The sequence below is a fragment of the Mirounga leonina genome, unplaced genomic scaffold (assembly GCF_011800145.1).
Source record: "Mirounga leonina isolate KUSES-001 unplaced genomic scaffold, KU_Mleo_1.0 Mir_172, whole genome shotgun sequence".
In the NCBI taxonomy this organism is placed as follows: domain Eukaryota; kingdom Metazoa; phylum Chordata; class Mammalia; order Carnivora; family Phocidae; genus Mirounga; species Mirounga leonina.
Window position 1 is genome coordinate 16,422,344 of NW_023270442.1, and position 12,044 is coordinate 16,434,387.

The 12,044-nt window shown below is 47.5% G+C and overlaps 1 long non-coding RNA gene across 1 annotated transcript; it reads left to right on the plus strand.

The window, feature by feature from the left end:
• Nucleotides 1-5,495: 5,495 nt before the first annotated feature.
• Nucleotides 5,496-10,550, plus strand: LOC118018911. The gene is made up of 3 exons (XR_004681508.1): nucleotides 5,496-5,563; nucleotides 7,575-7,813; nucleotides 10,462-10,550. It is a non-coding gene; the product is annotated as an uncharacterized LOC118018911 (long non-coding RNA).
• The last annotated feature ends 1,494 nt before the right edge of the window (nucleotides 10,551-12,044 follow it).

Here is a 12,044-nt window from a genome sequence, read left to right on the forward strand (position 1 = left end):
GAGAGAGGCATGGAACAGTTTTCCTCACAATCTTCAGAAAGAACCAACCCTGGTGACTCCTTGATTTTAGACTCCTGTCTCCAGAATTGTAAGAGAATAAGTTCCTGTTTTTTTAAGCCACCCAGGACTTTGTTACAGCAGCCCTAGGAAATCAATACAGGGGACTAGCTGAATGGCAGCACGGGGAGTTGTAGAAAAAAAGCACTCATGTCTGAATATGAGATCCTTCCCAGAACAGGCATTGAGCACAGTCTGATGACTTCACATTTGTTGTCAAAACAACAAGGCAGTAGTTAACTTTATGTCCCAAAGTATAGAGAGGACAGAATCTAAGGAGAGGTTAGAGAACATGGAGAAGGAAGAATTTGGAAGACTTTGGTTGTGGAAATTCAAGGGCAAGTGCCAACTACAGTAAGTAACCCATACAGCAATCAAATAACTCAACCTCTCCAGACTGGAAAAGTGTATAAATCCACTGATCCCTTTCCTGTGGGATGCTGCCAGGCTTTCCTGTGGAAGTCCAGTAAGGCTCAGTGGGACCTCCTTTTGGGACTTAATGTCAAAACAGAAATGAAAACAAGCAACAGGACATTGTCCTAGCTGGGACGGAAACCTCCATGAATAAGGTAAGTCTTCTGTGAATTTTGTAAGCCTGTGAAACTGAACTGGGAATATATGGCAGTGATTAAAAATGTGGTGTCAAATGCAAACATATGACTGAGATTTATTAATGCTAAATAAAATACAGTTAAAAATTACGTTTAATGTTCATTCTCTGTAAATTTAGCTTTTTGAGCCCAGGTGCACAGAAGCTGTTAGTTATTAATGATAAGAGTCAAAGCAATCACAGCTAAATGTACTGAGTGTTTGCAATATGCCAAACATTGCTAAGTGTGTCTGTTGGCATTAGCTGATTTAATCCTTTAAGAAATCTGTGATGAGCATGTTGTTGTCCTCATTTACAGATAGGGAAACTGAGGCTTAGAGAATTTAAGTAACTTGTCCAGGGTCACACTTGGGCTGAATCAGGGAGACCAGTGGAGACTCCTGTGATCATCCAGGTAGGCGATGCTAGCAGGGACAAAGGTGGGTGCTGAAAAGAGGTGAGGCTGACAAGGTTCACTGACAGGTTAGCTGTGGGGTGTGAGAGACAGGTGTCAAACCCAGCCCCAGGGATTCTGCTTGGGCAGCTCGAAGAATGCAGTTGCCATTTATTGAGAAGGTAAAGACAGTAGGAGGTGGGTAGGTTTGGAGGGTGAAGGGCAGAAAGAGTTTTGTTTTGAACATGTTGAGTTTGAGATGGCTATCACTGCCCAGGTGGGGACGCTCCTGGTTAGATGTAGACGTGCAGAGTTCAGGAGGAGAGTGGACTGGAGAAGGCCATTTGAGACACAACAGCATAGATGTGGGATTAAGAGCCATGAGACTGGATGCAAGCCACAGAGCCTGCCCAGTGGCTCCAGGAGCCCTCCAACATTGGAGATTGGGTGATGAGGAGGAGACAGTAGCTTGGGACGCAGGTGTGGCCACGAGGGAGGAGGCAACCCCGAGTAGTGAGTGAGGACAGAGATCCACATTGGAGAGAGTGATGCACATGTCAAGTCATCAGGCAAATCAAGTAATCTGAGTACTGAAAAATGATCGTTGGATTTAGCAACACGAAGGGAACGTCAGACCCTCGTAAGCACAGTTTTGATGAAATGATTGTAATGGGTTCAAGAGAGGACCAGGATAGGGCACATGAGCCCAGAACATTCTTTTGAGAACTTAGACGATTAATCAAGTGCCCTCCCAGCACCCCCCAGAATTTGCTCTTACTACCCCAGTCCTCTTTCTGGGACCCCAGCCCCTCCTGGGCACTCAGCCCACCTCATGTATTAATCTTGGCCAAGAAGTTACCCCATAGGGCCTTTATATTTTCCTGGATGGCCCCTGAAAACAAATCTCCTCCTGTCCCTGGCCCCAAAGAATAAGACTCACATTGGTAAGGATATGACTGGCTCAGCCCTCGGAGGGAGACCAGCGATACTTCCAGGTATGTGCTTTTAAAATATTTAAGAAGTTTAGAATTAATTGGGTCAGGTGTGAAATTTCAGATTACAGAAGTCTTCATAAAGGCAAAAGCCTCGCAGATGAAATAGTGCACGGCGTTTCTAGCTTAGTCTTCAGACATATACAAAGGGCCATGTTGTGCATTTTCTCTGAAGAGTATGGGCCACCATAGTTTACCTTTGCCCGTTCTCAGGATGGGCTACATCATTTGCAGAAGCCAGTGCAAAATGAAAATGTGGGGCCCCTTGTTCAAAAATCATTAAGAATTTCAAGATGAACGAAATATAAGCTAATGCGGTGCATCAGACAAGCATGGGGCTCTTCTGAGGGTGGGGTCCTGTGGGAACTGGCAGTTGCAGGCCCTTGCAGCCTGTGCTACTGGTTATGGATGGAGCCAGGAACTGGACGTTGGGATTTTTCCTCTCTTAAACCCCTGAGTACATCTCATTGAGATGTTGAAAGGAACAGGAGACACTTCTGCAGTGTTCTGCAGAATAAAAAAATACGGTTGCAAGTGTTTATTTTTTCCTCATTTAAGTGTAGCCCAGATGCCTCTGTAAACACCTGCCAAGGAGGAGCCTTTGGAAAACAAAGCTATTGCTGATCTCCTGTGCCCAAGAGTGGCCTCCAATGGAAACAGACCTGTCGTTCTAAATCTGTTTTCACTTTCCTCTTGTTCCAGGGGGGCTGTAGGTGTGCGTGGCATTGGGTGTGCACGTCCAAGTCTAGGAGGGAACAGCTAGCTGCCTCTGGGTGGCTTGCTTCTTCTTGGAGACTCTGGTCCAAGCCCCCACGCTCTGGCAGGGCCCCCAGCCCCTAGCGAGAAGTGGTGAGGCACCAGAGTCCCAGCTACTCCTTGTTCCTTCCAGAGTCCCCCCCACGGGAGCCCTCCGAGAGCAAGCCCCGGGCACCCTCCCAGCACACCGCCCCCAGTGGAAAAATCCCAGTGTGTTATTGCTGTTGGCAGCCCCGGGAAAAGCCTGTTGCCCTGGCGGTCATTCGTCCCGCAAACAGTGTGAGGCATATGAAGATCAGCTGGAGGGAGGAATGTTTGAGTTTAAAAGCGCCAAGAATCACTCCTGAACTGGCAAGATGGACGGTCTGCATTTTAAAAAAAGACATCGGAAGAAGCCTTGAAAACAGGCTCTTAGACTTCTTGTTCTGTGTAATGGAAGATATTCCCTGATAGAAGTGAGGGAATGATTTTTTTAAAGACAAGAATTGACAATTGTATTGATTTTTATCTAAAAAAATTACTGGAAAACAAATACTTATAGTAACATTTTCACAGTACCAAAGGAAGAATCTGTGTTTCTTCCCTATTTGTTTTTTTTATACAGGTTGAAAAGCATTGGTCCCATTAGAGATGTAGGCAAGTAAAACACAGTAACCGTAAGAGATTTTTGCCGAACAGATGGTGCCAGATAAGAGTGGAGGCCGACTTCAAGGCTCGCTAATTTGGGCAAACAGCTCAGCCTTACATGACTCACCTGGCTATCTACATCATAACAGCTGCTTCCCAGAACTGTCTAGAAGATGCTGAGATAATATATGTAAAAACTTGTAAGTGCAGTAAGGACACTCAACGAAGACAAGGCCTATGCGCTGAAGATGTATCATCATTATGGATAAATCCATTCCTGACTCCATCCAAGCCAGCCTGGACAGCCAGGCTGAGCCCAGACCTGGTGCTGAGTCGCTGGAGAATGCAGCAATGGGGCTCTTCTCTGGTTTCCCAAGACTTCAAAACGAAACTGAGCAATTAAAAGATTTTGGGCCTTGAAAACTGCAGGAATTAAATCTCTCGGTGGGAATGTGCAGCCAAAAGCCAGTGTCCTGAGTGACTCCACGTTTGGGGACCCTGTCAGGGCGCTAATCCCAGATCCCTTTCTACTTTGCCTGTGGCCCTCCCAGCAGGCCTCGGGAAGACCGCCCATCCTGGGAAGACCATGGCAGCTGTTGGCAATGTGGGGTTCAAGGTAGCTGAAGGATTAACTCATGGATCAGATTGCATGGAATTTCCCCCGTTTTACCCTTATTAAGAGAGATCTGTAACTTTCCTGCCCCTTCTCCCATGCGTGCATGTGTGCTTGTGTGTGTGTGTGGGCGGGGAGGGGTGTGGGTTGTGGGGAGGATAAGGCTCCCATGTCTGGAAACTCTGGACGCTCCGCCTGGCCCTCTTTGCAGGAGAAACAAGCCAGTCACAGTGCAGAGGGTCAGTGACCGTGAGCTCAAGCTGACGCCGCCTTGGAACACTCAATGGACTTAGTCCTTGCCCCCAGACCGGGGCCAGCCAGTGATGAAAGGGTTCTGCCCAAACACTCAGGAATGGGGTCTTGACCTTCCTGGGCTCATTAGGAACCCAGCTGCCCTCACACCCGGCTGCTGGGGTCCCCCCAGGGGCCGCCAGGCCCCCTGCAGCTGTCTTTCTACAGGGGGATATTGCCCGTCACCAAGAGAACCCTTGCCTGCCCACGGCTCTGGTCGGCGGGGCCTCACAGCCCCCAGACAAATGACTGTCCACCCCAAACCCTCCCGACTCATAGCCTCACCCCAAACTCACATGCAGAGGCCCCGAGTCCCGTCCGCTTCATCAGGTCCCTCGTCAGTGGGGCTGTTCCAGTGCCTGGCTGGGGGCCAGCCCGTGTGAAACAAGGATTCCTCGGGGACGCTGCCGCCCTCCTGTCTTCCCTCTTCCACCAACTGGAAGCTTCAAGGCCAGAGTATCTGAGAGAAAAGCATTACCTTGCCGTTTGAGAAGGGCCTGCATGGGCACATGTGCTAAGGGTTGAAGGGTTAACTGCCCTGTGCGCGGTGGGAGGCAGCCGGGCCAAGGCAGACATTCAGGACCAACCAGAAATGTCATTTCTGCACTTTGGAAAAGTGCCTGGTACATCTGAACATAGTCCTCTCCTCCCTCAAACACCCTCCGGTGACTCTCCAGGGCTGCCAGGATAAAGCCTTGACTGCCCAGCCCAGTGCCGTAGGTTGTCCGCTGTCAGACCAGCCCACCTGCCCACGCTCCCTGCACCGGGCCCGTTGGCTATGCACTCGTCCTCTTCGTCCTTACGCGTGGCTCCCCTGCAAAGAGCCTGATGCCTGCCCATGATCCATCCCCTCCTGTGGCCCTGACCTCCCACCCTCCCCTGAGCTGCTCACCTGGCAGTCGTCCCCACACTGCTTGGGACTTTTATCAAATTGAGCAACTCAAAGAGTTTCTCAACTTGCAGGCTATGCTCTGGACACAAGCCATTGAATTTTGACCAACATGCAACTGTGTTCTATTTTTTGGCTACAATTGCAGATGCGGGCATTTAGGTGATGTCTGTTGGTAGAGTGTGGAACTGGGTGGGTCGTAGGGCGCTGTGTGGAAGGAGGGACAGTTTGCTACGAGTCATAGATAAGGGACAAGGTGAAATGTGAAGCCAGTGCTAAAAGAAGAAGGTGGCTTTCTTGGGATGCACGAGAAGTTTGTTGGAGAACCTGATAGGACTGGGCATAGTTCTGGAAGGTAGGATAGCACCCGAGGGTGGCTGAGGGAACGGGGCTGTGCTGGGAACGCCTCCAGCACATTCTGGGCATTCTGGGATACAGAATTGCTGAGAGTCACAATTTAACTTGACTCATGTGTCTCTCCCTTTCTCATTGATTCCATCACGATGCTCCAAGTGCGGGGACTTAGGCTTCTGTGTTCTCTTCACTGCAGTCCTTGATCTGCATGGCTTTGGTTGGTGCTTAATGACAATGAAGGAGCTCAGTGGTGGGCAAAGGGCTCTGAGCATGGACCAGAATTTGTCCTCTGTGTCACTGGCAGTAGGAAGGTGATGGCAGAGGGGGCGTCTCGTGGAAGTGCCGGGAGCTTGGAACAGTTCAGAAGTATCTGTTAGATATTACTGACTGAGGATTGACCCACAACCAAATCCACACAGCTTCTTTTTTAAATCTCTTCTCTAGAAGTAACTGTTGTAAACAAAATCATCTTTACTTCAGAGCCATCATAGGTCCAGAGCCTCTTCTATTCAGTAAATATCATCTATAGTGAAATGCACCTGCACGATCTGTAATTTTATGCTGGGAATTTGGGAGGATGGTTTTTATCCTTTTGTCTTTGGGGGTGATTTGGCTACAAGTAATCACATTTAATTTACAACTGCCTTTGATTTCTTGGCACTGATTGTGTCTTTTTGGGAAATCCTGCAGAGACAGACAAAATGTGAACTCTAAATAGTTTGAAAAGATTATGATATTTTTATAAATACTACATTTAACCATGAACAAAGTGGACATCATGTTATGTTTTGTAGACTTTCGTTAAACCTTTATTAATCTTGATTTTCTCTGGAACAATTCATTCCTGTTCTGGGCTGAAGTATGAAAGCTCCCAGGCCCATGGCCCTCGCCCTGGCTCCTGACGGACAAATGAACCTCTCCTGGGCCAGAGGGCAAAGACACAGGTTCATCAATTATTGATTGACTGATTGATTTATAGAACTCCAGCATGTGTGAGCAACAGGGTGCTTGGTGAGCAAGACAGACACTGCTCCTGCCCCCTCGGAGTGTGGGGGTTACACGCACACAGAGCCAGCTGCATGAAGGACCATTGGCAGACAGGGAGGTTAGGCTTGGGGGCTCCAGCCCTCCTTTCCCACCCAGGACCCTCATCCTCGTTTCTCCTACCTGCCATCAAAGTCCACCCTTAGGTCCTTTTTTAAGCTCTCAGGTGCAAATGACTCGTAATAACTTAACATTTTATCCCACCCAGGAGGTATTTTTAAGTCTAAAGGATAAAGATTTAATAGTGAAATTTCAAACACCAATCAGGGTACAAAGGAGGATTGAGGAGAAGAAGGTCTTGAGCATTTTCTAATACCCCTAAAATCATTCCATCGAATTATGATGACTTCTGTCCTTGTGGATATGATAGAAGCCAGTAGATACTTCAGATTAGATGGATGGACAGATGCATGGATGGATGGATGGACGGACAGACAAACAGATGGATGGATGAATATTTAACCTTTAGTCTCTCAAGTGATGTTTGAAGCTTGATTCGTTTTCTGATTTCTCTTAGAGCTAGGCTAGGGTCTGACACACGTTAAGAAGTTGGTAAAAAGTTTGTTGAACGAACAATATAACGAAAGGGAGGTTATATATGCAGTGGGCCTGTGGTTTGGGGTTTCTGTTTTGGGTTCCTTTTGATTTGAGTAACACACAAGCACGCAACTTGAGTCTGCAGTTGGCAGACTCTTAGCTCTCTTCTTGGGGTAAAGGCCATTGCGAGCTTGACCTTGCTCAGTTTATTGACAGCATATCCAGTCGAAGCCACTAGACTCCCATGGAAACCCTTTTTCCAGATTTCATTTTAACTTGGCAGAGGTCTGACCTTGGTGGATTCCTTGTATTAGTATTAACTAATAACATGATACTGAACACTAACATAGCACTCATTATGTGCTTGTTGTGGTTTTAAGCACATTACATATATTTACTAACTTAACCCTTACAATCGCCCTTTGCTTTAGGCACTATTATTAACACCATTTTATGGGTGGGAAAATGGAAACTCCAAGAAGATAAATGACCTGCCTGCGGTCATCCAGCTCTAAGTGGCAGAGGCAGGATGCGAACCCAGGCAGATTGGCCTCAGTGCCGGGGCTCGTATAGAAATCACATCCCCGAAATCAGCTGGCAGCTGCCACGGTCCTGTCGCCGAAGGAGAGTGTTTGCTGGCCTTCACAGAGAGGGCTCTTGTGGGCACCAGGTTGGTAAGGAGCTGGTTTGGGGTCCTGGCACGGACGACGGTGTAACCTGTGGAGGGACCGGCATGGTGGAGGAGGCTCCTTCCCTGCCTGCTCTTGACTCAGTCATGAAGAGAAGCTCAACTGCAACAATGAAGCAAACAGGCTCACAGCCATCAGCACCCCACAGTGGGCTGAGGGGGCAGGGACAGGTGTGCATCTGTGTATCCATCAGAGGACTGAGCATCTGGTCTCCTTAACTGAGGGTGACTAGGGACTTGCTGGCCCTTCCCAGGGAGAAGGGTGGGGCACGCCAGACCATCCATGCTCAGCCACAGTCTACATTTAGAATTGGGGGCCCTGGTGCCCTTTGGAAGAAAAGATAATTTCTTTAGGGAAATACCCTAGAACTGCCCCAAGACAAATGAGACAGGAGGAGGTGAGAACTGATCATTTAAGTGTAAATGTCCGTTCAGGTCTGGATCTGAAAACCCCGTATTTTTGGGTTTAAGATCGTACTTTTCGGACATGAAGAGTGAATTGCAAAATCAGACTGGAGGTTTGTTACTTTTTCGTCAAGTAAGTAGCCTGAACACTTGGCCAGTGTATTCATTTCTTGGGACTGCTGTAACAATGTACCACAAACTGGGTGGCTTAAGACAAGAGGAATGTATTCTCTCAGTTCTGGAGGAGTCCAAGATCAAGATGGCAGCAGGGCCATGCTCCCTGGGAGTGTCTAGGGAGGACCCCTCCTTGCCTCTTGCAGCTTCCCCTGGTGGCTCCCCATCCTCAGCCCTCCTCTGCTTGCAGCTTCTATTACTCCAATCTCTGCTTCTGTCTTTACATGGCTTCTTCCCTCTGTGTCCCTCTCTTCACGTGGCATTTTCCTCTTATGAGGACACCAGCCATATTGAATGAGGGCCCAATGACCTCATCTGAACCTGATTGTATCTGCAAAGACCCTATTTCCAAATAAGGTCACCTTCACAGGTACCAGAATTAGGACTTGAATCTATCTGGGGGACTGAATTCAACCCATTGCAGCTGGTGATATCTGTGGCTCACCAGTTACTTAGTACTATTCTACGATGTGCAGTGAGACTGTGATTTCCGTCAGGACCAGGAAATCTCAGCTGGTAGCACTGATGCTTGAATGCAGGTTAAATAGGTAGAGCAGAAGATGCCGTGTCAGTCAAGTTCATTTCCAAATACAGAGCAAAAGCAAGATGCCTTCCTAATCTTTTTTTTTAAGATTTTATTTATTTATTTGAGAGAGAGAATGACATAGAGATAGCATGAGAGGGGGGAGGGTCAGAGGGAGAAGCAGACTCCCTGCTCAGCAGGGAGCCTGATGTGGGACTCGATCCCGGGACTCCAGGATCATGACCTGAGACGAAGGCAGTCGCTTAACCAACTGAGCCACCCAGGCGCCTGATGCCTTCCTAATCTTACATGTTGCTTTGTTTTCTGAAGCTTCCTCCTTGGCTGCCTCAGGACACCCTCTCATCCTGAGTTAAGTGACAATGAAGGCAAACTGAGTAATTATCGGGAGAACCCTTCATTTTCCATCAACTGTGAATCACAATATTTGCCCTTTTCTTGAAAGAATCCTTCAGAAATAGCTAAGGTTAATAGTGCTTTGTAGTCTACCTAGAAAGAGCGTCAGAAAGAATTTTGCTTAGTGGGGACATTTCCAAGTAGAGAATAGACAAGTGAACTGATGGCAAATGTATTTAACAGGGAAGACCCTGGGGAAATGAATTAAATAGGATCCTGTTTATGCTTTTATCCTGGAAGACGAGGTAGATTTTAGTTCAAGCAGGGCTTCTTTGGTGCTGTCTGAACATAAATATGTTGGCTAATGCTGGTCATTTGGTATGAAATGGGAAGTTTCTGAAATTTAAACAACACATTTGTGAGACATGACCTCACGTTTATTTATCTGGTGCCCATAATGTAGCTGACCGTGACCTCAGCAACACACATTTCAACATGATCCTGTATTTGCTAATGGCTCTTTTGTACTCTGAACACGGGAAGATTTAACCTGTTGGATGAGATAGATACCAGGAACTTCACAGCCAAAGTGCCCAGAGATCATCTGATATGTAGTGACCACCAAAGAAATTATGTCTTGAAAGGAATAAAATTGTGACACACACTACAACATGGGTGAACCTTGAAGCCATTGTGCTCAGTGAGATAAGCCAGTCAGAGGAGTCAAATATTACATGATTCTACTTGTATAAGGTCCCTAAAGGAGTCTGATTCATAGAGACAGAAAGCAGAATGGTGGTTACTGGTGGCTGGGGAGGGGCAATGGGGAGTTAGTATTTAATGGGGACAAAGTTTCTGTTTGGGATGCTGAACATGGTCTGGAGATGGTTGGTGGTGATTGTTGCGTAATAATGTGAATGTACTTAATACCACTGAACTGTCCACTTAAAAATGATTAAAATGGTAAGTTTGATGTTATGTGTATTTTACCACAATAAAAGACGTGCTTACCCATACACGTAAGATGTGTGTCTTATCTTAGCCATTCTGAGTGGGGCCACCCCACCCAGTGAGGTCTTGCGGTCGTTCATTAGTTTATGTGAAAGGGGTTTCATTGGAATAAATGTCCTCAGATATTAACCGAGACAACACTGTCCTCTTATCTCTATTCTAGATAATTCCGAGAGCCAGATGGCAAATCTAGACCCTGGCCCACATGGGAGGACGGAAGACTATCTCAGAGGACTTAAGGCCGGCACATAGTGGCCTTCCTGCAGTGAGCCCTCCTTTCCTCGAGGGGGCACTGTGGGAAGGCCTACTCAGCCTGGTGCAGGCGGGCTGCTGCCATGGGAAGAGGCGGCCATGCCCCCCATTGCAGGACCTGGTGGGCGGCATAGCGCCAGGTGGGATCAGTGAAGACTGCCGGGTCATCCACCCGCCATTCCGAACAAAGACCTCGCCTGTGCTGGACTCCTCCTAATTGCTACCCGCTCCACGCACAGTCGGCTGATGCTGGGTGCCACACCTCTGGGTTTCCTACGCCTTCTAATTTACTGAGTGCTTGCATGCAGACGATTATCTAACCCTACAGACGACTCTGTGAGGCATCTGTTATCAAGTTTAGGCGTCTCATCCAGTCCTCACAGCTGGTTATAGAAAAATCGGGGCCTCCAACCCAAGCTTAAGTTCCGTCCTCCGCAGGCTGCCAGCCCGGAGTCACCAGCACCCCCTCAAGCCATTGGAAAAGGCAGTGGTGATGAGCAAAGTGGGTTCAGGTGGAGCTCTGCAGGTGGGCACTGAACACTCCATCAAGATTTTTTGAGTGAACAAGAACGGGTCTCAAGCATGATTTTCAGAAAGGCCTTGCTCTCCATTCCAATCCTGGCTAATGTTCATGGCAGCTTTGCTGGGTCCCAGCTTGAAACCATTTCAAAATATCTCAGTTGCCACAGGCAGCATGTGGATGAGAAAGTCAGGCTCTCAAGACACACTCAGACACCATCAGGCCCTTTTCCAAAGGGACAGGAATACTCTCAGTATTCAATTTGATAAGCACGGAGTGACGTTTGTTTGTGCCCTGATGGATTTCATTCATTCTCCTTTCTAAAGTTTGTGCCCTGAAATGAGGCACTTGAATCTCTACCTGCAGCTCTTAATAACCCAGAATCTCCCTTCCTGACCAGAGGCCTCTTCCATAAAGAGGTTAAGCAGAAAACAAGAAAGAACACACAAAGCTTGCAAAAGCAGAGCAGCGAGGAATGTAATATGTTTCAGAGAGTCAACGAAAATAAGAAAGGAGCCCGATGTCAAACTTAACACCATCATTTTAATTTCCAAGTGCTTTTGGGTTTTTTCATGTTGGTTTCATGGAAATTTATGTTTGCGGAGAATACTGTATTCACTACAGGATCTTGCTGTGTTCATTTAGCCTGGTAATAAAAACCATCTGCCTGAAATCCTTTTTGGAACAAGAAAGGGTATAAACAAATAGGCAAATGGGCACAAATGACCATGGGAAGGGGGGGCTGTTTCAGAAAGGGGGAGCGTGGGGGAGCCTGGAGCAAACACTTCAGGCCAATATTTGCAGGAACTGCCCCCTTTGGAAGGCATGTGTGAGGCTATTACGAAAACCTGTATAGCTTTCAGTTAAGTATGGTACATTTTGGGAGGACGGATAGGCACCTTTCTTTTCCTGAACACCCACTCTGTGCGTGGGGCTTCACCACCAGAGTGAGAACAATATTAGGAAGCATTGAC